Source organism: Megalopta genalis, unplaced genomic scaffold (genome assembly GCF_051020955.1).
Source record: "Megalopta genalis isolate 19385.01 unplaced genomic scaffold, iyMegGena1_principal scaffold0030, whole genome shotgun sequence".
NCBI lineage: Eukaryota > Metazoa > Arthropoda > Insecta > Hymenoptera > Halictidae > Megalopta > Megalopta genalis.
The window spans coordinates 2,237,501-2,261,986 of record NW_027476099.1 but is presented as its reverse complement, the minus strand read 5'-3'; the positions used below and the strand labels follow the sequence as shown (position 1 = coordinate 2,261,986).

Sequence of the window (24,486 nt, the reverse complement as noted above, 5' to 3'; positions counted from 1 at the left end):
CGGTTTTTTCAATTTTATGAAAAATCCTATCATTAGATTTTTTTAAAAATACGATAATCTTGCTTAACTAACGTTTCTACATAGGGATTAAGCATTTAGAACGAAATCTAATGTAGGAAAATGGTACTTTACTCTTGATCGGTACGTTGGGACTTTGAAAATATTCGGGCGTTCCAATCGCTCGTCTGTTGCATCATAGCGCGTCTCGGCGCAATCGACCGATTCGCTCGACCCATTATTTTCGATTTACGGCTAAAATAAATTTTTCTCATTTTATTCAATAACATATTCTTGCTTAGATAACTTTTTTACATAGGGATTAAGCATTTAGAACGATATAATGTTTAAAATAAGGGCACTTTACTCTTGACATTTTACGGTTTTTTCAATTTTATGAAAAATCCTATCATTAGATTTTTTTAAAAATACGATAATCTTGCTTAACTAACGTTTCTACATAGGGATTAAGCATTTAGAACGAAATCTAATGTCAGAAAATGGCACTTTACTCTTGACATTTTTCGGTTTTTTCAATTTTCTGGAAAATCCTATCATTAGATTTTTTTTAAAATACGATATTCTTGCTTAACTAACGTTTTTACATAGGGATTAAGCATTTAGAACGAAATCTAATGTAGGAAAATGGTACTTTACTCTTGACCGGTACGTTGGGACTTTGAAAATATTCGGGCGTTCCAATCGCTCGGCTGTTGCATCATAGCGCGTCTCGGCGCAATCGACCGATTCGCTCGACCCATTATTTTCGATTTACGGCTAAAATAAATTTTTCTCATTTTATTCAATAACATATTCTTGCTTAGATAACTTTTTTACATAGGGATTAAGCATTTAGAACGATATAATGTTTAAAATAAGGGCACTTTACTCTTGACATTTTACGGTTTTTTCAATTTTCTGAAAAATCCTATCATTAGATTTTTTTAAAAATACGATAATCTTGCATAACTAACGTTTCTACATAGGGATTAAGCATTTAGAACGAAATCTAATGTCAGAAAATGGCACTTTACTCTTGACATTTTTCGGTTTTTTCAATTTTCTGGAAAATCCTATCATTAGATTTTTTTTAAAATACGATATTCTTGCTTAACTAACGTTTTTACATAGGGATTAAGCATTTAGAACGAAATCTAATGTAGGAAAATGGTACTTTACTCTTGATCGGTACGTTGGGACTTTGAAAATATTCGGGCGTACGCGGCGCGCTCGGCGCTTCGAACAGCTCCGGTGTCCCCATTATTTTCGATTTACGGCTAAAATAAATTTTTCTCATTTTATTCAATAACATATTCTTGCTTAGATAACTTTTTTACATAGGGATTAAGCATTTAGAACGATATAATGTTTAAAATAAGGGCACTTTACTCTTGACATTTTACGGTTTTTTCAATTTTATGAAAAATCCTATCATTAGATTTTTTTAAAAATACGATATTCTTGCTTAACTAACGTTTCTACATAGGGATTAAGCATTTAGAACGAAATCTAATGTCAGAAAATGGCACTTTACTCTTGACATTTTTCGGTTTTTTCAATTTTCTGGAAAATCCTATCATTAGATTTTTTTAAAAATACGATATTCTTGCTTAACTAACGTTTTTACATAGGGATTAAGCATTTAGAACGAAATCTAATGTAGGAAAATGGTACTTTACTCTTGATCGGTACGTTGGGACTTTGAAAATATTCGGGCGTTCCAATCGCTCGTCTGTTGCATCATAGCGCGTCTCGGCGCAATCGACCGATTCGCTCGACCCATTATTTTCGATTTACGGCTAAAATAAATTTTTCTCATTTTATTCAATAACATATTCTTGCTTAGATAACTTTTTTACATAGGGATTAAGCATTTAGAACGATATAATGTTTAAAATAAGGGCACTTTACTCTTGACATTTTACGGTTTTTTCAATTTTATGAAAAATCCTATCATTAGATTTTTTTAAAAATACGATAATCTTGCTTAACTAACGTTTCTACATAGGGATTAAGCATTTAGAACGAAATCTAATGTCAGAAAATGGCACTTTACTCTTGACATTTTTCGGTTTTTTCAATTTTCTGGAAAATCCTATCATTAGATTTTTTTTAAAATACGATATTCTTGCTTAACTAACGTTTTTACATAGGGATTAAGCATTTAGAACGAAATCTAATGTAGGAAAATGGTACTTTACTCTTGATCGGTACGTTGGGACTTTGAAAATATTCGGGCGTTCCAATCGCTCGTCTGTTGCATCATAGCGCGTCTCGGCGCAATCGACCGATTCGCTCGACCCATTATTTTCGATTTACGGCTAAAATAAATTTTTCTCATTTTATTCAATAACATATTCTTGCTTAGATAACTTTTTTACATAGGGATTAAGCATTTAGAACGATATAATGTTTAAAATAAGGGCACTTTACTCTTGACATTTTACGGTTTTTTCAATTTTCTGAAAAATCCTATCATTAGATTTTTTTAAAAATACGATAATCTTGCATAACTAACGTTTCTACATAGGGATTAAGCATTTAGAACGAAATCTAATGTCAGAAAATGGCACTTTACTCTTGACATTTTTCGGTTTTTTCAATTTTCTGGAAAATCCTATCATTAGATTTTTTTAAAAATACGATATTCTTGCTTAACTAACGTTTTTACATAGGGATTAAGCATTTAGAACGAAATCTAATGTAGGAAAATGGTACTTTACTCTTGATCGGTACGTTGGGACTTTGAAAATATTCGGGCGTACGCGGCGCGCTCGGCGCTTCGAACAGCTCCGGTGTCCCCATTATTTTCGATTTACGGCTAAAATAAATTTTTCTCATTTTATTCAATAACATATTCTTGCTTAGATAACTTTTTTACATAGGGATTAAGCATTTAGAACGATATAATGTTTAAAATAAGGGCACTTTACTCTTGACATTTTACGGTTTTTTCAATTTTATGAAAAATCCTATCATTAGATTTTTTTAAAAATACGATATTCTTGCTTAACTAACGTTTCTACATAGGGATTAAGCATTTAGAACGAAATCTAATGTCAGAAAATGGCACTTTACTCTTGACATTTTTCGGTTTTTTCAATTTTCTGGAAAATCCTATCATTAGATTTTTTTAAAAATACGATATTCTTGCTTAACTAACGTTTTTACATAGGGATTAAGCATTTAGAACGAAATCTAATGTAGGAAAATGGTACTTTACTCTTGATCGGTACGTTGGGACTTTGAAAATATTCGGCCGTACGCGGCGCGTCTCGGCGCTTCGAACAGCTCCGGTGTCCCCATTATTTTCGATTTACGGCTAAAATAAATTCTTCTAATTTTTTTCAATTACATATTCTTGCTTAAATAACTTTTTTACATAGGGATTAAGCATTTAGAACGATACATTGTTTAAAATAATGGCACTTTACTCTTGACATTTTACGGTTTTTTCAATTTTCTGAAAAATCCTATCATTAGATTTTTTTAAAAATACGATATTCTTGCTTAACTAACGTTTCTACATAGGGATTAAGCATTTAGAACGAAATCTAATGTCAGAAAATGGCACTTTACTCTTGACATTTTTCGGTTTTTTCAATTTTCTGGAAAATCCTATCATTAGATTTTTTTAAAAATACGATATTCTTGCTTAACTAACGTTTTTACATAGGGATTAAGCATTTAGAACGAAATCTAATGTAGGAAAATGGTACTTTACTCTTGATCGGTACGTTGGGACTTTGAAAATATTCGGGCGTTCCAATCGCTCGTCTGTTGCATCATAGCGCGTCTCGGCGCAATCGACCGATTCGCTCGACCCATTATTTTCGATTTACGGCTAAAATAAATTTTTCTCATTTTATTCAATAACATATTCTTGCTTAGATAACTTTTTTACATAGGGATTAAGCATTTAGAACGATATAATGTTTAAAATAAGGGCACTTTACTCTTGACATTTTACGGTTTTTTCAATTTTATGAAAAATCCTATCATTAGATTTTTTTAAAAATACGATAATCTTGCTTAACTAACGTTTCTACATAGGGATTAAGCATTTAGAACGAAATCTAATGTCAGAAAATGGCACTTTACTCTTGACATTTTTCGGTTTTTTCAATTTTCTGGAAAATCCTATCATTAGATTTTTTTTAAAATACGATATTCTTGCTTAACTAACGTTTTTACATAGGGATTAAGCATTTAGAACGAAATCTAATGTAGGAAAATGGTACTTTACTCTTGATCGGTACGTTGGGACTTTGAAAATATTCGGGCGTTCCAATCGCTCGTCTGTTGCATCATAGCGCGTCTCGGCGCAATCGACCGATTCGCTCGACCCATTATTTTCGATTTACGGCTAAAATAAATTTTTCTCATTTTATTCAATAACATATTCTTGCTTAGATAACTTTTTTACATAGGGATTAAGCATTTAGAACGATATAATGTTTAAAATAAGGGCACTTTACTCTTGACATTTTACGGTTTTTTCAATTTTCTGAAAAATCCTATCATTAGATTTTTTTAAAAATACGATAATCTTGCATAACTAACGTTTCTACATAGGGATTAAGCATTTAGAACGAAATCTAATGTCAGAAAATGGCACTTTACTCTTGACATTTTTCGGTTTTTTCAATTTTCTGGAAAATCCTATCATTAGATTTTTTTAAAAATACGATATTCTTGCTTAACTAACGTTTTTACATAGGGATTAAGCATTTAGAACGAAATCTAATGTAGGAAAATGGTACTTTACTCTTGATCGGTACGTTGGGACTTTGAAAATATTCGGGCGTACGCGGCGCGCTCGGCGCTTCGAACAGCTCCGGTGTCCCCATTATTTTCGATTTACGGCTAAAATAAATTTTTCTCATTTTATTCAATAACATATTCTTGCTTAGATAACTTTTTTACATAGGGATTAAGCATTTAGAACGATATAATGTTTAAAATAAGGGCACTTTACTCTTGACATTTTACGGTTTTTTCAATTTTATGAAAAATCCTATCATTAGATTTTTTTAAAAATACGATATTCTTGCTTAACTGACGTTTCTACATAGGGATTAAGCATTTAGAACGAAATCTAATGTCAGAAAATGGCACTTTACTCTTGACATTTTTCGGTTTTTTCAATTTTCTGGAAAATCCTATCATTAGATTTTTTTAAAAATACGATATTCTTGCTTAACTAACGTTTTTACATAGGGATTAAGCATTTAGAACGAAATCTAATGTAGGAAAATGGTACTTTACTCTTGATCGGTACGTTGGGACTTTGAAAATATTCGGCCGTACGCGGCGCGTCTCGGCGCTTCGAACAGCTCCGGTGTCCCCATTATTTTCGATTTACGGCTAAAATAAATTCTTCTAATTTTTTTCAATTACATATTCTTGCTTAAATAACTTTTTTACATAGGGATTAAGCATTTAGAACGATACATTGTTTAAAATAATGGCACTTTACTCTTGACATTTTACGGTTTTTTCAATTTTCTGAAAAATCCTATCATTAGATTTTTTTAAAAATACGATATTCTTGCTTAACTAACGTTTCTACATAGGGATTAAGCATTTAGAACGAAATCTAATGTCAGAAAATGGCACTTTACTCTTGACATTTTTCGGTTTTTTCAATTTTCTGGAAAATCCTATCATTAGATTTTTTTTAAAATACGATATTCTTGCTTAACTAACGTTTTTACATAGGGATTAAGCATTTAGAACGAAATCTAATGTAGGAAAATGGTACTTTACTCTTGACCGGTACGTTGGGACTTTGAAAATATTCGGGCGTTCCAATCGCTCGTCTGTTGCATCATAGCGCGTCTCGGCGCAATCGACCGATTCGCTCGACCCATTATTTTCGATTTACGGCTAAAATAAATTTTTCTCATTTTATTCAATAACATATTCTTGCTTAGATAACTTTTTTACATAGGGATTAAGCATTTAGAACGATATAATGTTTAAAATAAGGGCACTTTACTCTTGACATTTTACGGTTTTTTCAATTTTCTGAAAAATCCTATCATTAGATTTTTTTAAAAATACGATAATCTTGCATAACTAACGTTTCTACATAGGGATTAAGCATTTAGAACGAAATCTAATGTCAGAAAATGGCACTTTACTCTTGACATTTTTCGGTTTTTTCAATTTTCTGGAAAATCCTATCATTAGATTTTTTTTAAAATACGATATTCTTGCTTAACTAACGTTTTTACATAGGGATTAAGCATTTAGAACGAAATCTAATGTAGGAAAATGGTACTTTACTCTTGACCGGTACGTTGGGACTTTGAAAATATTCGGGCGTACGCGGCGCGCTCGGCGCTTCGAACAGCTCCGGTGTCCCCATTATTTTCGATTTACGGCTAAAATAAATTTTTCTCATTTTATTCAATAACATATTCTTGCTTAGATAACTTTTTTACATAGGGATTAAGCATTTAGAACGATATAATGTTTAAAATAAGGGCACTTTACTCTTGACATTTTACGGTTTTTTCAATTTTATGAAAAATCCTATCATTAGATTTTTTTAAAAATACGATATTCTTGCTTAACTAACGTTTCTACATAGGGATTAAGCATTTAGAACGAAATCTAATGTCAGAAAATGGCACTTTACTCTTGACATTTTTCGGTTTTTTCAATTTTCTGGAAAATCCTATCATTAGATTTTTTTAAAAATACGATATTCTTGCTTAACTAACGTTTTTACATAGGGATTAAGCATTTAGAACGAAATCTAATGTAGGAAAATGGTACTTTACTCTTGATCGGTACGTTGGGACTTTGAAAATATTCGGCCGTACGCGGCGCGTCTCGGCGCTTCGAACAGCTCCGGTGTCCCCATTATTTTCGATTTACGGCTAAAATAAATTCTTCTAATTTTTTTCAATTACATATTCTTGCTTAAATAACTTTTTTACATAGGGATTAAGCATTTAGAACGATACATTGTTTAAAATAATGGCACTTTACTCTTGACATTTTACGGTTTTTTCAATTTTCTGAAAAATCCTATCATTAGATTTTTTTAAAAATACGATATTCTTGCTTAACTAACGTTTCTACATAGGGATTAAGCATTTAGAACGAAATCTAATGTCAGAAAATGGCACTTTACTCTTGACATTTTTCGGTTTTTTCAATTTTCTGGAAAATCCTATCATTAGATTTTTTTAAAAATACGATATTCTTGCTTAACTAACGTTTTTACATAGGGATTAAGCATTTAGAACGAAATCTAATGTAGGAAAATGGTACTTTACTCTTGATCGGTACGTTGGGACTTTGAAAATATTCGGGCGTTCCAATCGCTCGTCTGTTGCATCATAGCGCGTCTCGGCGCAATCGACCGATTCGCTCGACCCATTATTTTCGATTTACGGCTAAAATAAATTTTTCTCATTTTATTCAATAACATATTCTTGCTTAGATAACTTTTTTACATAGGGATTAAGCATTTAGAACGATATAATGTTTAAAATAAGGGCACTTTACTCTTGACATTTTACGGTTTTTTCAATTTTATGAAAAATCCTATCATTAGATTTTTTTAAAAATACGATAATCTTGCTTAACTAACGTTTCTACATAGGGATTAAGCATTTAGAACGAAATCTAATGTCAGAAAATGGCACTTTACTCTTGACATTTTTCGGTTTTTTCAATTTTCTGGAAAATCCTATCATTAGATTTTTTTTAAAATACGATATTCTTGCTTAACTAACGTTTTTACATAGGGATTAAGCATTTAGAACGAAATCTAATGTAGGAAAATGGTACTTTACTCTTGATCGGTACGTTGGGACTTTGAAAATATTCGGGCGTTCCAATCGCTCGTCTGTTGCATCATAGCGCGTCTCGGCGCAATCGACCGATTCGCTCGACCCATTATTTTCGATTTACGGCTAAAATAAATTTTTCTCATTTTATTCAATAACATATTCTTGCTTAGATAACTTTTTTACATAGGGATTAAGCATTTAGAACGATATAATGTTTAAAATAAGGGCACTTTACTCTTGACATTTTACGGTTTTTTCAATTTTCTGAAAAATCCTATCATTAGATTTTTTTAAAAATACGATAATCTTGCATAACTAACGTTTCTACATAGGGATTAAGCATTTAGAACGAAATCTAATGTCAGAAAATGGCACTTTACTCTTGACATTTTTCGGTTTTTTCAATTTTCTGGAAAATCCTATCATTAGATTTTTTTAAAAATACGATATTCTTGCTTAACTAACGTTTTTACATAGGGATTAAGCATTTAGAACGAAATCTAATGTAGGAAATTGGTACTTTACTCTTGATCGGTACGTTGGGACTTTGAAAATATTCGGCCGTACGCGGCGCGTCTCGGCGCTTCGAACAGCTCCGGTGTCCCCATTATTTTCGATTTACGGCTAAAATAAATTTTTCTAATTTTTTTCAATAACATATTCTTGCTTAAATAACTTTTTTACATAGGGATTAAGCATTTAGAACGATACATTGTTTAAAATAAGGGCACTTTACTCTTGACATTTTACGGTTTTTTCAATTTTATGAAAAATCCTATCATTAGATTTTTTTAAAAATACGATAATCTTGCTTAACTAACGTTTCTACATAGGGATTAAGCATTTAGAACGAAATCTAATGTAGGAAAATGGTACTTTACTCTTGATCGGTACGTTGGGACTTTGAAAATATTCGGGCGTTCCAATCGCTCGTCTGTTGCATCATAGCGCGTCTCGGCGCAATCGACCGATTCGCTCGACCCATTATTTTCGATTTACGGCTAAAATAAATTTTTCTCATTTTATTCAATAACATATTCTTGCTTAGATAACTTTTTTACATAGGGATTAAGCATTTAGAACGATATAATGTTTAAAATAAGGGCACTTTACTCTTGACATTTTACGGTTTTTTCAATTTTATGAAAAATCCTATCATTAGATTTTTTTAAAAATACGATAATCTTGCTTAACTAACGTTTCTACATAGGGATTAAGCATTTAGAACGAAATCTAATGTCAGAAAATGGCACTTTACTCTTGACATTTTTCGGTTTTTTCAATTTTCTGGAAAATCCTATCATTAGATTTTTTTAAAAATACGATATTCTTGCTTAACTAACGTTTTTACATAGGGATTAAGCATTTAGAACGAAATCTAATGTAGGAAAATGGTACTTTACTCTTGATCGGTACGTTGGGACTTTGAAAATATTCGGCCGTACGCGGCGCGTCTCGGCGCTTCGAACAGCTCCGGTGTCCCCATTATTTTCGATTTACGGCTAAAATAAATTCTTCTAATTTTTTTCAATTACATATTCTTGCTTAAATAACTTTTTTACATAGGGATTAAGCATTTAGAACGATACATTGTTTAAAATAATGGCACTTTACTCTTGACATTTTACGGTTTTTTCAATTTTCTGAAAAATCCTATCATTAGATTTTTATAAAAATACGATATTCTTGCTTAACTAACGTTTCTACATAGGGATTAAGCATTTAGAACGAAATCTAATGTCAGAAAATGGCACTTTACTCTTGACATTTTTCGGTTTTTTCAATTTTCTGGAAAATCCTATCATTAGATTTTTTTAAAAATACGATATTCTTGCTTAACTAACGTTTTTACATAGGGATTAAGCATTTAGAACGAAATCTAATGTAGGAAAATGGTACTTTACTCTTGATCGGTACGTTGGGACTTTGAAAATATTCGGGCGTTCCAATCGCTCGTCTGTTGCATCATAGCGCGTCTCGGCGCAATCGACCGATTCGCTCGACCCATTATTTTCGATTTACGGCTAAAATAAATTTTTCTCATTTTATTCAATAACATATTCTTGCTTAGATAACTTTTTTACATAGGGATTAAGCATTTAGAACGATATAATGTTTAAAATAAGGGCACTTTACTCTTGACATTTTACGGTTTTTTCAATTTTATGAAAAATCCTATCATTAGATTTTTTTAAAAATACGATAATCTTGCTTAACTAACGTTTCTACATAGGGATTAAGCATTTAGAACGAAATCTAATGTCAGAAAATGGCACTTTACTCTTGACATTTTTCGGTTTTTTCAATTTTCTGGAAAATCCTATCATTAGATTTTTTTTAAAATACGATATTCTTGCTTAACTAACGTTTTTACATAGGGATTAAGCATTTAGAACGAAATCTAATGTAGGAAAATGGTACTTTACTCTTGATCGGTACGTTGGGACTTTGAAAATATTCGGGCGTTCCAATCGCTCGTCTGTTGCATCATAGCGCGTCTCGGCGCAATCGACCGATTCGCTCGACCCATTATTTTCGATTTACGGCTAAAATAAATTTTTCTCATTTTATTCAATAACATATTCTTGCTTAGATAACTTTTTTACATAGGGATTAAGCATTTAGAACGATATAATGTTTAAAATAAGGGCACTTTACTCTTGACATTTTACGGTTTTTTCAATTTTCTGAAAAATCCTATCATTAGATTTTTTTAAAAATACGATAATCTTGCATAACTAACGTTTCTACATAGGGATTAAGCATTTAGAACGAAATCTAATGTCAGAAAATGGCACTTTACTCTTGACATTTTTCGGTTTTTTCAATTTTCTGGAAAATCCTATCATTAGATTTTTTTAAAAATACGATATTCTTGCTTAACTAACGTTTTTACATAGGGATTAAGCATTTAGAACGAAATCTAATGTAGGAAATTGGTACTTTACTCTTGATCGGTACGTTGGGACTTTGAAAATATTCGGCCGTACGCGGCGCGTCTCGGCGCTTCGAACAGCTCCGGTGTCCCCATTATTTTCGATTTACGGCTAAAATAAATTTTTCTAATTTTTTTCAATAACATATTCTTGCTTAAATAACTTTTTTACATAGGGATTAAGCATTTAGAACGATACATTGTTTAAAATAAGGGCACTTTACTCTTGACATTTTACGGTTTTTTCAATTTTATGAAAAATCCTATCATTAGATTTTTTTAAAAATACGATAATCTTGCTTAACTAACGTTTCTACATAGGGATTAAGCATTTAGAACGAAATCTAATGTAGGAAAATGGTACTTTACTCTTGATCGGTACGTTGGGACTTTGAAAATATTCGGGCGTTCCAATCGCTCGTCTGTTGCATCATAGCGCGTCTCGGCGCAATCGACCGATTCGCTCGACCCATTATTTTCGATTTACGGCTAAAATAAATTTTTCTCATTTTATTCAATAACATATTCTTGCTTAGATAACTTTTTTACATAGGGATTAAGCATTTAGAACGATATAATGTTTAAAATAAGGGCACTTTACTCTTGACATTTTACGGTTTTTTCAATTTTATGAAAAATCCTATCATTAGATTTTTTTAAAAATACGATAATCTTGCTTAACTAACGTTTCTACATAGGGATTAAGCATTTAGAACGAAATCTAATGTCAGAAAATGGCACTTTACTCTTGACATTTTTCGGTTTTTTCAATTTTCTGGAAAATCCTATCATTAGATTTTTTTTAAAATACGATATTCTTGCTTAACTAACGTTTTTACATAGGGATTAAGCATTTAGAACGAAATCTAATGTAGGAAAATGGTACTTTACTCTTGACCGGTACGTTGGGACTTTGAAAATATTCGGGCGTTCCAATCGCTCGGCTGTTGCATCATAGCGCGTCTCGGCGCAATCGACCGATTCGCTCGACCCATTATTTTCGATTTACGGCTAAAATAAATTTTTCTCATTTTATTCAATAACATATTCTTGCTTAGATAACTTTTTTACATAGGGATTAAGCATTTAGAACGATATAATGTTTAAAATAAGGGCACTTTACTCTTGACATTTTACGGTTTTTTCAATTTTCTGAAAAATCCTATCATTAGATTTTTTTAAAAATACGATAATCTTGCATAACTAACGTTTCTACATAGGGATTAAGCATTTAGAACGAAATCTAATGTCAGAAAATGGCACTTTACTCTTGACATTTTTCGGTTTTTTCAATTTTCTGGAAAATCCTATCATTAGATTTTTTTTAAAATACGATATTCTTGCTTAACTAACGTTTTTACATAGGGATTAAGCATTTAGAACGAAATCTAATGTAGGAAAATGGTACTTTACTCTTGATCGGTACGTTGGGACTTTGAAAATATTCGGGCGTACGCGGCGCGCTCGGCGCTTCGAACAGCTCCGGTGTCCCCATTATTTTCGATTTACGGCTAAAATAAATTTTTCTCATTTTATTCAATAACATATTCTTGCTTAGATAACTTTTTTACATAGGGATTAAGCATTTAGAACGATATAATGTTTAAAATAAGGGCACTTTACTCTTGACATTTTACGGTTTTTTCAATTTTATGAAAAATCCTATCATTAGATTTTTTTAAAAATACGATATTCTTGCTTAACTAACGTTTCTACATAGGGATTAAGCATTTAGAACGAAATCTAATGTCAGAAAATGGCACTTTACTCTTGACATTTTTCGGTTTTTTCAATTTTCTGGAAAATCCTATCATTAGATTTTTTTAAAAATACGATATTCTTGCTTAACTAACGTTTTTACATAGGGATTAAGCATTTAGAACGAAATCTAATGTAGGAAAATGGTACTTTACTCTTGATCGGTACGTTGGGACTTTGAAAATATTCGGCCGTACGCGGCGCGTCTCGGCGCTTCGAACAGCTCCGGTGTCCCCATTATTTTCGATTTACGGCTAAAATAAATTTTTCTCATTTTATTCAATAACATATTCTTGCTTAGATAACTTTTTTACATAGGGATTAAGCATTTAGAACGATATAATGTTTAAAATAAGGGCACTTTACTCTTGACATTTTACGGTTTTTTCAATTTTATGAAAAATCCTATCATTAGATTTTTTTAAAAATACGATAATCTTGCTTAACTAACGTTTCTACATAGGGATTAAGCATTTAGAACGAAATCTAATGTCAGAAAATGGCACTTTACTCTTGACATTTTTCGGTTTTTTCAATTTTCTGGAAAATCCTATCATTAGATTTTTTTTAAAATACGATATTCTTGCTTAACTAACGTTTTTACATAGGGATTAAGCATTTAGAACGAAATCTAATGTAGGAAAATGGTACTTTACTCTTGATCGGTACGTTGGGACTTTGAAAATATTCGGGCGTTCCAATCGCTCGTCTGTTGCATCATAGCGCGTCTCGGCGCAATCGACCGATTCGCTCGACCCATTATTTTCGATTTACGGCTAAAATAAATTTTTCTCATTTTATTCAATAACATATTCTTGCTTAGATAACTTTTTTACATAGGGATTAAGCATTTAGAACGATATAATGTTTAAAATAAGGGCACTTTACTCTTGACATTTTACGGTTTTTTCAATTTTCTGAAAAATCCTATCATTAGATTTTTTTAAAAATACGATAATCTTGCATAACTAACGTTTCTACATAGGGATTAAGCATTTAGAACGAAATCTAATGTCAGAAAATGGCACTTTACTCTTGACATTTTTCGGTTTTTTCAATTTTCTGGAAAATCCTATCATTAGATTTTTTTTAAAATACGATATTCTTGCTTAACTAACGTTTTTACATAGGGATTAAGCATTTAGAACGAAATCTAATGTAGGAAAATGGTACTTTACTCTTGATCGGTACGTTGGGACTTTGAAAATATTCGGGCGTACGCGGCGCGCTCGGCGCTTCGAACAGCTCCGGTGTCCCCATTATTTTCGATTTACGGCTAAAATAAATTTTTCTCATTTTATTCAATAACATATTCTTGCTTAGATAACTTTTTTACATAGGGATTAAGCATTTAGAACGATATAATGTTTAAAATAAGGGCACTTTACTCTTGACATTTTACGGTTTTTTCAATTTTATGAAAAATCCTATCATTAGATTTTTTTAAAAATACGATATTCTTGCTTAACTAACGTTTCTACATAGGGATTAAGCATTTAGAACGAAATCTAATGTCAGAAAATGGCACTTTACTCTTGACATTTTTCGGTTTTTTCAATTTTCTGGAAAATCCTATCATTAGATTTTTTTAAAAATACGATATTCTTGCTTAACTAACGTTTTTACATAGGGATTAAGCATTTAGAACGAAATCTAATGTAGGAAAATGGTACTTTACTCTTGATCGGTACGTTGGGACTTTGAAAATATTCGGGCGTTCCAATCGCTCGTCTGTTGCATCATAGCGCGTCTCGGCGCAATCGACCGATTCGCTCGACCCATTATTTTCGATTTACGGCTAAAATAAATTTTTCTCATTTTATTCAATAACATATTCTTGCTTAGATAACTTTTTTACATAGGGATTAAGCATTTAGAACGATATAATGTTTAAAATAAGGGCACTTTACTCTTGACATTTTACGGTTTTTTCAATTTTATGAAAAATCCTATCATTAGATTTTTTTAAAAATACGATAATCTTGCTTAACTAACGTTTCTACATAGGGATTAAGCATTTAGAACGAAATCTAATGTCAGAAAATGGCACTTTACTCTTGACATTTTTCGGTTTTTTCAATTTTCTGGAAAATCCTATCATTAGATTTTTTTTAAAATACGATATTCTTGCTTAACTAACGTTTTTACATAGGGATTAAGCATTTAGAACGAAATCTAATGTAGGAAAATGGTACTTTACTCTTGATCGGTACGTTGGGACTTTGAAAATATTCGGGCGTTCCAATCGCTCGTCTGTTGCATCATAGCGCGTCTCGGCGCAATCGACCGATTCGCTCGACCCATTATTTTCGATTTACGGCTAAAATAAATTTTTCTCATTTTATTCAATAACATATTCTTGCTTAGATAACTTTTTTACATAGGGATTAAGCATTTAGAACGATATAATGTTTAAAATAAGGGCACTTTACTCTTGACATTTTACGGTTTTTTCAATTTTCTGAAAAATCCTATCATTAGATTTTTTTAAAAATACGATATTCTTGCTTAACTAACGTTTCTACATAGGGATTAAGCATTTAGAACGAAATCTAATGTCAGAAAATGGCACTTTACTCTTGACATTTTTCGGTTTTTTCAATTTTCTGGAAAATCCTATCATTAGATTTTTTTAAAAATACGATATTCTTGCTTAACTAACGTTTTTACATAGGGATTAAGCATTTAGAACGAAATCTAATGTAGGAAAATGGTACTTTACTCTTGATCGGTACGTTGGGACTTTGAAAATATTCGGGCGTTCCAATCGCTCGTCTGTTGCATCATAGCGCGTCTCGGCGCAATCGACCGATTCGCTCGACCCATTATTTTCGATTTACGGCTAAAATAAATTTTTCTCATTTTATTCAATAACATATTCTTGCTTAGATAACTTTTTTACATAGGGATTAAGCATTTAGAACGATATAATGTTTAAAATAAGGGCACTTTACTCTTGACATTTTACGGTTTTTTCAATTTTATGAAAAATCCTATCATTAGATTTTTTTAAAAATACGATAATCTTGCTTAACTAACGTTTCTACATAGGGATTAAGCATTTAGAACGAAATCTAATGTCAGAAAATGGCACTTTACTCTTGACATTTTTCGGTTTTTTCAATTTTCTGGAAAATCCTATCATTAGATTTTTTTTAAAATACGATATTCTTGCTTAACTAACGTTTTTACATAGGGATTAAGCATTTAGAACGAAATCTAATGTAGGAAAATGGTACTTTACTCTTGATCGGTACGTTGGGACTTTGAAAATATTCGGGCGTTCCAATCGCTCGTCTGTTGCATCATAGCGCGTCTCGGCGCAATCGACCGATTCGCTCGACCCATTATTTTCGATTTACGGCTAAAATAAATTTTTCTCATTTTATTCAATAACATATTCTTGCTTAGATAACTTTTTTACATAGGGATTAAGCATTTAGAACGATATAATGTTTAAAATAAGGGCACTTTACTCTTGACATTTTACGGTTTTTTCAATTTTCTGAAAAATCCTATCATTAGATTTTTTTAAAAATACGATAATCTTGCATAACTAACGTTTCTACATAGGGATTAAGCATTTAGAACGAAATCTAATGTCAGAAAATGGCACTTTACTCTTGACATTTTTCGGTTTTTTCAATTTTCTGGAAAATCCTATCATTAGATTTTTTTAAAAATACGATATTCTTGCTTAACTAACGTTTTTACATAGGGATTAAGCATTTAGTACGAAATCTAATGTAGGAAATTGGTACTTTACTCTTGATCGGTACGTTGGGACTTTGAAAATATTCGGCCGTACGCGGCGCGTCTCGGCGCTTCGAACAGCTCCGGTGTCCCCATTATTTTCGATTTACGGCTAAAATAAATTTTTCTAATTTTTTTCAATAACATATTCTTGCTTAAATAACTTTTTTACATAGGGATTAAGCATTTAGAACGATACATTGTTTAAAATAAGGGCACTTTACTCTTGACATTTTACGGTTTTTTCAATTTTATGAAAAATCCTATCATTAGATTTTTTTAAAAATACGATAATCTTGCTTAACTAACGTTTCTACATAGGGATTAAGCATTTAGAACGAAATCTAATGTAGGAAAATGGTACTTTACTCTTGACATTTTTCGGTTTTTTCAATTTTCTGGAAAATCCTATCATTAGATTTTTTTAAAAATACGATATTCTTGCTTAACTAACGTTTTTACATAGGGATTAAGCATTTAGAACGAAATCTAATGTAGGAAAATGGTACTTTACTCTTGATCGGTACGTTGGGACTTTGAAAATATTCGGGCGTTCCAATCGCTCGTCTGTTGCATCATAGCGCGTCTCGGCGCAATCGACCGATTCGCTCGACCCATTATTTTCGATTTACGGCTAAAATAAATTTTTCTCATTTTATTCAATAACATATTCTTGCTTAGATAACTTTTTTACATAGGGATTAAGCATTTAGAACGATATAATGTTTAAAATAAGGGCACTTTACTCTTGACATTTTACGGTTTTTTCAATTTTATGAAAAATCCTATCATTAGATTTTTTTAAAAATACGATAATCTTGCTTAACTAACGTTTCTACATAGGGATTAAGCATTTAGAACGAAATCTAATGTCAGAAAATGGCACTTTACTCTTGACATTTTTCGGTTTTTTCAATTTTCTGGAAAATCCTATCATTAGATTTTTTTTAAAATACGATATTCTTGCTTAACTAACGTTTTTACATAGGGATTAAGCATTTAGAACGAAATCTAATGTAGGAAAATGGTACTTTACTCTTGATCGGTACGTTGGGACTTTGAAAATATTCGGGCGTTCCAATCGCTCGTCTGTTGCATCATAGCGCGTCTCGGCGCAATCGACCGATTCGCTCGACCCATTATTTTCGATTTACGGCTAAAATAAATTTTTCTCATTTTATTCAATAACATATTCTTGCTTAGATAACTTTTTTACATAGGGATTAAGCATTTAGAACGATATAATGTTTAAAATAAGGGCACTTTACTCTTGACATTTTACGGTTTTTTCAATTTTCTGAAAAATCCTATCATTAGATTTTTTTAAAAATACGATAATCTTGCATAACTAACGTTTCTACATAGGGATTAAGCATTTAGAACGAAATCTAATGTCAGAAAATGGCACTTTACTCTTGACATTTTTCGGTTTTTTCAATTTTCTGGAAAATCCTATCATTAGATTTTTTTAAAAATACGATATTCTTGCTTAACTAACGTTTCTACATAGGGATTAAGCATTTAGAACGAAATCTAATGTCAGAAAATGGCACTTTACTCTTGACATTTTTCGGTTTTTTCAATTTTCTGGAAAATCCTATCATTAGATTTTTTTTAAAATACGATATTCTTGCTTAACTAACGTTTTTACATAGGGATTAAGCATTTAGAACGAAATCTAATGTAGGAAAATGGTACTTTACTCTTGACCGGTACGTTGGGACTTTGAAAATATTCGGGCGTTCCAATCGCTCGTCTGTTGCATCATAGCGCGTCTCGGCGCAATCGACCGATTCGCTCGACCCATTATTTTCGATTTACGGCTAAAATAAATTTTTCTCATTTTATTCAATAACATATTCTTGCTTAGATAACTTTTTTACATAGGGATTAAGCATTTAGAACGATATAATGTTTAAAATAAGGGCACTTTACTCTTGACATTTTACGGTTTTTTCAATTTTCTGAAAAATCCTATCATTAGATTTTTTTAAAAATACGATAATCTTGCATAACTAACGTTTCTACATAGGGATTAAGCATTTAGAACGAAATCTAATGTCAGAAAATGGCACTTTACTCTTGACATTTTTCGGTTTTTTCAATTTTCTGGAAAATCCTATCATTAGATTTTTTTTAAAATACGATATTCTTGCTTAACTAACGTTTTTACATAGGGATTAAGCATTTAGAACGAAATCTAATGTCAGAAAATGGCACTTTACTCTTGACATTTTTCGGTTTTTTCAATTTTCTGGAAAATCCTATCATTAGATTTTTTTAAAAATACGATATTCTTGCTTAACTAACGTTTTTACATAGGGATTAAGCATTTAGAACGAAATCTAATGTAGGAAATTGGTACTTTACTCTTGATCGGTACGTTGGGACTTTGAAAATATTCGGCCGTACGCGGCGCGTCTCGGCGCTTCGAACAGCTCCGGTGTCCCCATTATTTTCGATTTACGGCTAAAATAAATTTTTCTAATTTTTTTCAATTACATATTCTTGCTTAAATAACTTTTTTACATAGGGATTAAGCATTTAGAACGACATGTTGTTTAAAATAATGGTACTTTACTCTTGTGATTTTTCGGTTTTTTTTGATTATTTTGAAAAATAAATTTTTGTAATTTTTTTAAATACGATATTCGTGATCAGTGAACGATTTCACATATGGATTAAGCATTTAGAATCGTGCGGACGCGTTATTAAAAAAGTTTACTCGATGCGATGGGACTTTAAAAAGTTTGTGAAAATTTTCATATTGGGAAAAAATGTGTAATTTTTTGTCTAGTTTACGGTAGTGTAATTTATTTTAATGTTTACTATAAAAATTTTTTTCGTTCGTTCACGCGCTATGTTACAACAGCACGGCCGGGCGGTCTGTTGCCGCAGCGGTTTACACTCATAAGCGCGCGTGCTATTCGGCCGGCGGCGCCGGCGTCCTTGCCGGCCGTTCGGTATCTATAAGAGATACACGGTCCGTGCGAGGCGGACGGAGCAGAGCGGGTTTTGGGCCAATTCTACGATCTCGGTCGAGAAGCTGTCTCAGAGCTCCTTCGGGGCTTCGGTCCTGACTGTTTCGTGCCGTTTACGTTACGGACTTTTCTCCACACAGCGTGGCCACGGGTCGGTGTCTTTGACCGAATGGCCCATATGTGGCAAGCCCTACGGGGTTGGTTACCCGTATGCACTTTGTATGTATACTCGTACTCACTGAGCAATCGACTCTTCTGTCCGAGCGATGGAAAAATTTTTTAAAATGCATCTGTAAGATTTGGAAGCAAATCGTACCAATTGAAAACTGTGGCTAAAATGAATAGCCCAGTGGAGAGAGAAAACTATCAAAAAACTGATTTTTTAAATCAAGAGGTGTCAGAAATCGAAATGCCTAGCGCGAGCGGAAGAACACGCTTTCTCGCCAGTCCAGCATGTGTCCTGTCCGTTCTTCCTCGGCTTGCCGATTTTGCCCAGATCAGAGGTTTCGTGCTTCCGGCGGTCAGAAGATCAGCGTGAGCGTACGCGCTTCCACGACTATGGCATCACCCATGTACTTTTTCCTTTGAATATATTTGAGTACATAAAAAATATTAAAACATATAGAGAGAACTGTGTCTTGGATCTTAAAAATTTGTCAATAGCGATGATATATTATTACTTAACTTGAAGTATTTGTACGTTTTAGCTGGGACGTACATTTATCTTACAAGATGTTAATAGCGAGACTCTTGAAGATAAAATTATCTTGTGATTTTATGAAGGCAAAGATAGAAACGTACGAAGCTGGCGTACGTAGAAAAATGTGATTTTACGATAGAACAAAAATATAATACGTACGTTTTTGGGCGTACGGTAAAATATCTGTATGGTAGAAAAATGAAAGAAATTGAGCGTTAAAGAAGATATGTTACAAGCGCGGAATGTGGCAAAACTTGTACATATTTGAAAGAGAAAAGTGGTGTGTCGACCTGACATATATATATGAAACAGGCGACGATGGAAAAGGATTTAAATTTTGTCCATTTTATATATACATATTGTATAGTTCCCTGGTTGATCCTGCCAGTAGTCATATGCTTGTCTCAAAGATTAAGCCATGCATGTCTCAGTACATGCCGTATTAAGGTGAAACCGCGAATGGCTCATTAAATCAGTTATGGTTTCTTAGATCGTACTAAAATTTACTTGGATAACTGTGGTAATTCTAGAGCTAATACATGCAAAACAGAGTTCCGACCAGAGATGGTAGGAACGCTTTTATTAGATCAAAACCAATCGGTGGCGGGTGTTTACACTCGTCCATCGTTTGCTTTGGTGACTCTGAATAACTTTGTGCTGATCGCATGGTCTTATAGCACCGGCGACGCATCTTTCAAATGTCTGCCTTATCAACTGTCGATGGTAGGTTCTGCGCCTACCATGGTTGTAACGGGTAACGGGGAATCAGGGTTCGATTCCGGAGAGGGAGCCTGAGAAACGGCTACCACATCCAAGGAAGGCAGCAGGCGCGCAAATTACCCACTCCCGGCACGGGGAGGTAGTGACGAAAAATAACGATACGGGACTCATCCGAGGCCCCGTAATCGGAATGAGTACACTTTAAATCCTTTAACGAGGATCCATTGGAGGGCAAGTCTGGTGCCAGCAGCCGCGGTAATTCCAGCTCCAATAGCGTATATTAAAGTTGTTGCGGTTAAAAAGCTCGTAGTTGAATCTGTGTGTCACAGTGTCGGTTCATCGCTCGCGGTGTTTAACTGGCATTATGTGGTACGTCCTACCGGTGGGCTTTGCTCTTCACGGGGCGGTCCAACTAATATCCCATCGCGGTGCTCTTCACTGAGTGTCGAGGTGGGCCGGTACGTTTACTTTGAACAAATTAGAGTGCTCAAAGCAGGCTACCTTCGCCTGAATACTGTGTGCATGGAATAATGGAATAGGACCTCGGTTCTATTTTGTTGGTTTTCGGAACCCCGAGGTAATGATTAATAGGGACAGATGGGGGCATTCGTATTGCGACGTTAGAGGTGAAATTCTTGGATCGTCGCAAGACGGACAGAAGCGAAAGCATTTGCCAAAAATGTTTTCATTAATCAAGAACGAAAGTTAGAGGTTCGAAGGCGATCAGATACCGCCCTAGTTCTAACCATAAACGATGCCAGCTAGCGATCCGCCGAAGTTCCTACGATGACTCGGCGGGCAGCTTCCGGGAAACCAAAGCTTTTGGGTTCCGGGGGAAGTATGGTTGCAAAGCTGAAACTTAAAGGAATTGACGGAAGGGCACCACCAGGAGTGGAGCCTGCGGCTTAATTTGACTCAACACGGGAAACCTCACCAGGCCCGGACACCGGAAGGATTGACAGATTGATAGCTCTTTCTTGATTCGGTGGGTGGTGGTGCATGGCCGTTCTTAGTTGGTGGAGCGATTTGTCTGGTTAATTCCGATAACGAACGAGACTCTAGCCTGCTAAATAGACGTAATTATGGTATCTCGAAGGCTCTCGGCTTCTGCCGGTGGGGTTTTTACTACCAACGTACAAACAAATCTTCTTAGAGGGACAGGCGGCTTCTAGCCGCACGAGATTGAGCAATAACAGGTCTGTGATGCCCTTAGATGTTCTGGGCCGCACGCGCGCTACACTGAAGGAATCAGCGTGTGTTCCCTGGCCGAAAGGCCCGGGTAACCCGCTGAACCTCCTTCGTGCTAGGGATTGGGGCTTGCAATTATTCCCCATGAACGAGGAATTCCCAGTAAGCGCGAGTCATAAGCTCGCGTTGATTACGTCCCTGCCCTTTGTACACACCGCCCGTCGCTACTACCGATTGAATGATTTAGTGAGGTCTTCGGACTGGTGCGCGGCAATGTTTCGGCATTGCCGATGATGCCGGGAAGATGACCAAACTTGATTATTTAGAGGAAGTAAAAGTCGTAACAAGGTTTCCGTAGGTGAACCTGCGGAAGGATCATTACAATGTTCCAATATATCTCAAAGAGAGAGGAGAGGAGGAGAGAAAATGAATTCGATTAGTTTGTGGATAAGAATTCATATAAAAAAAAAAGATATTGTTGAGCCCGCCAGATCATTCGTGCGTGATTTACACGGCCAGACGTGTGTACTACACGTATTAGGCCTTTGATCTGCGTTGCGTAGGCCACAACAAATCTTTCAAAGAGAGAGAGATATATGTGTTGTTGGGGTTTGTGATTATGAAGGTGCCCCAACGCACAAAAATATATAAAAATGTACAAAGTTGGGATGTGGTGTGGTGGAGAAGAGTTGGGCCCGACCAGATCATTCGTGCGTGATTTACACGGCAGACGTGTGTACTACACGTATTAGGCCTTTGATCTGCGTTGCGTAGGCCATCTTCCTTCCAAGACACACACGTGTTGGGGTTTGTGTGATTTTATGATAGTGCCCCAACACGGAAAAATAAGCGTACGAGAAGAGTTGGGCCCGACCAGATCATTCGTGCGTGATTTATACACGGCCAGACGCGTATTATATTACACGTATTAGGCCTTTGATCTGCGTTGCGTAGGCCATCTTCTCGATAGAGAGAAAGCCAATGTATTCTTTTTTCTTTCTTTACACACACACACACAGTTGTAGTAGGACAGGGAGGGATGCGAGCGTGCTAATCACGCTTCCTCAAGTCTTCGCTGTGGTGTAAAAAAAAAAAGAAAAAAAGGAATCGTTGGGAAAGTCCAAAGGACGAAAATATCGGGCAGTCTGAAGATAACTTAATGCTCGTTTACATTGGTATCAAGAGAGACCGGCTTGTGTAGCTCGTTTCAATGCTGTGTCGTTGTCATTGACACCCTACTCTGTTGCGCGCTAGTGGCAGCATGAGCGTGGGACGTATATATATATGACACCCAGCTAGAGCCGGCCGTGAGTCCGTCCGGTGTAAATAACGACGAAAGGAGAGAGAAACTTTTCGAATCCAGTATCGGGTTGATAATTGTCCAGTTTGAATATCCATATCCCCGTCGTTTTTGGAGGTGATATACTCTCTGTGTTTCTTCGATAGAAGGCTTTTCAATGTTCTATTCGCTCCGACCGTCGAACTTGCAAGAAAACAGTGGTTTTGGATTTGCTCGTACATATATATATGGTTTCGACGGAAATATCTCGTTCTTTAAGGGACAATTATGTCGTTGTACGACGACTCCCGAATCTCCTTCGCGCGCTGGTTGGAGCTCTTCGGGTATCGGCTTGTTCCGAAATATAACACAAAAATGTGGTGGATAGCAAATACACATTATATATATGAGAGAATAAAAGGGAAAAATTACCCTGAACGGTGGATCACTTGGCTCGTGGGTCGATGAAGAACGCAGCTAATTGCGCGTCAACGTGTGAACTGCAGGACACATGAACATCGACATTTCGAACGCACATTGCGGTCCACGGATACAATTCCTGGACCACGCCTGGCTGAGGGTCGTTTACGTACTTATAAACTGCTTGCGTTGATGGCACTTGTTGCCTATATACGTACGAGCGAATGATGGGCGCTTCGTCGGCGTTTGTCGCGGTCCTATGAATATTGAGAAATTTTACGTACGTCTAACAGTCTTCGAGAGAGATGGAAATCGTGTTCGAACTAGCGTGAGTGTGGAAGGCGGTGTCGTGTGTCGTATATGTTTTATATACGTCCGCCCGTCTGAAACACCGCTTCGAAGCGGTGACAAAATCTTTTTCGGGACGATTCGTATCCGTAGAACTATCGAGATTTCACTGGTACATTTTCAACGCGCTCCCGACGTCGCCTGAAATGAAACGAGATGGGTTTAACCCACGAAAGCGTACTACACGAGTCTGTCCTATGTGAAGACTGTGTACAGAGATCGAACGAACGCATGAAAGAAATTGAACGAAAGAACACATAACCCGCAAAAATATAGAGTAGAATTGTGACCGTTGCTTCGAATTTGAATTTATATGTATATATATATATCATAGCCCCAGGGAGTGGAACCTATGAGTGTGGAAGGATGTCTCTTACCGTTATGTTGCCAGAGGAAAAAAAGTCTCTCTCTTCGTACGACACATTTGTGTACGAATTGTATCGATGGCTATATAGATCCGATGTTGCACATATTCTGAGTAAAGAACACCCCACCCGGGTTACCGTCCTAAAACTCTTCTATTGGTGTGGCTATGATGTGTGTGTCAACGCAATCGCGAGTCTGGTTCTACGGGAAAACCGTTTGTCGGTCGCCCC

At 34.6% G+C, this 24,486-nt stretch overlaps 2 non-coding genes across 2 annotated transcripts; both read left to right on the top strand.

The window, feature by feature from the left end:
• The first annotated feature begins 20,303 nt into the window (after positions 1–20,303).
• On the top strand, positions 20,304–22,224 carry LOC143261018 (small subunit ribosomal RNA). Its single transcript, XR_013035265.1, has one exon. It is a non-coding gene; the product is annotated as a small subunit ribosomal RNA (ribosomal RNA).
• A 1,327-nt stretch (positions 22,225–23,551) lies between these two features.
• On the top strand, positions 23,552–23,706 carry LOC143261035 (5.8S ribosomal RNA). Its single transcript, XR_013035276.1, has one exon. It is a non-coding gene; the product is annotated as a 5.8S ribosomal RNA (ribosomal RNA).
• The last annotated feature ends 780 nt before the right edge of the window (positions 23,707–24,486 follow it).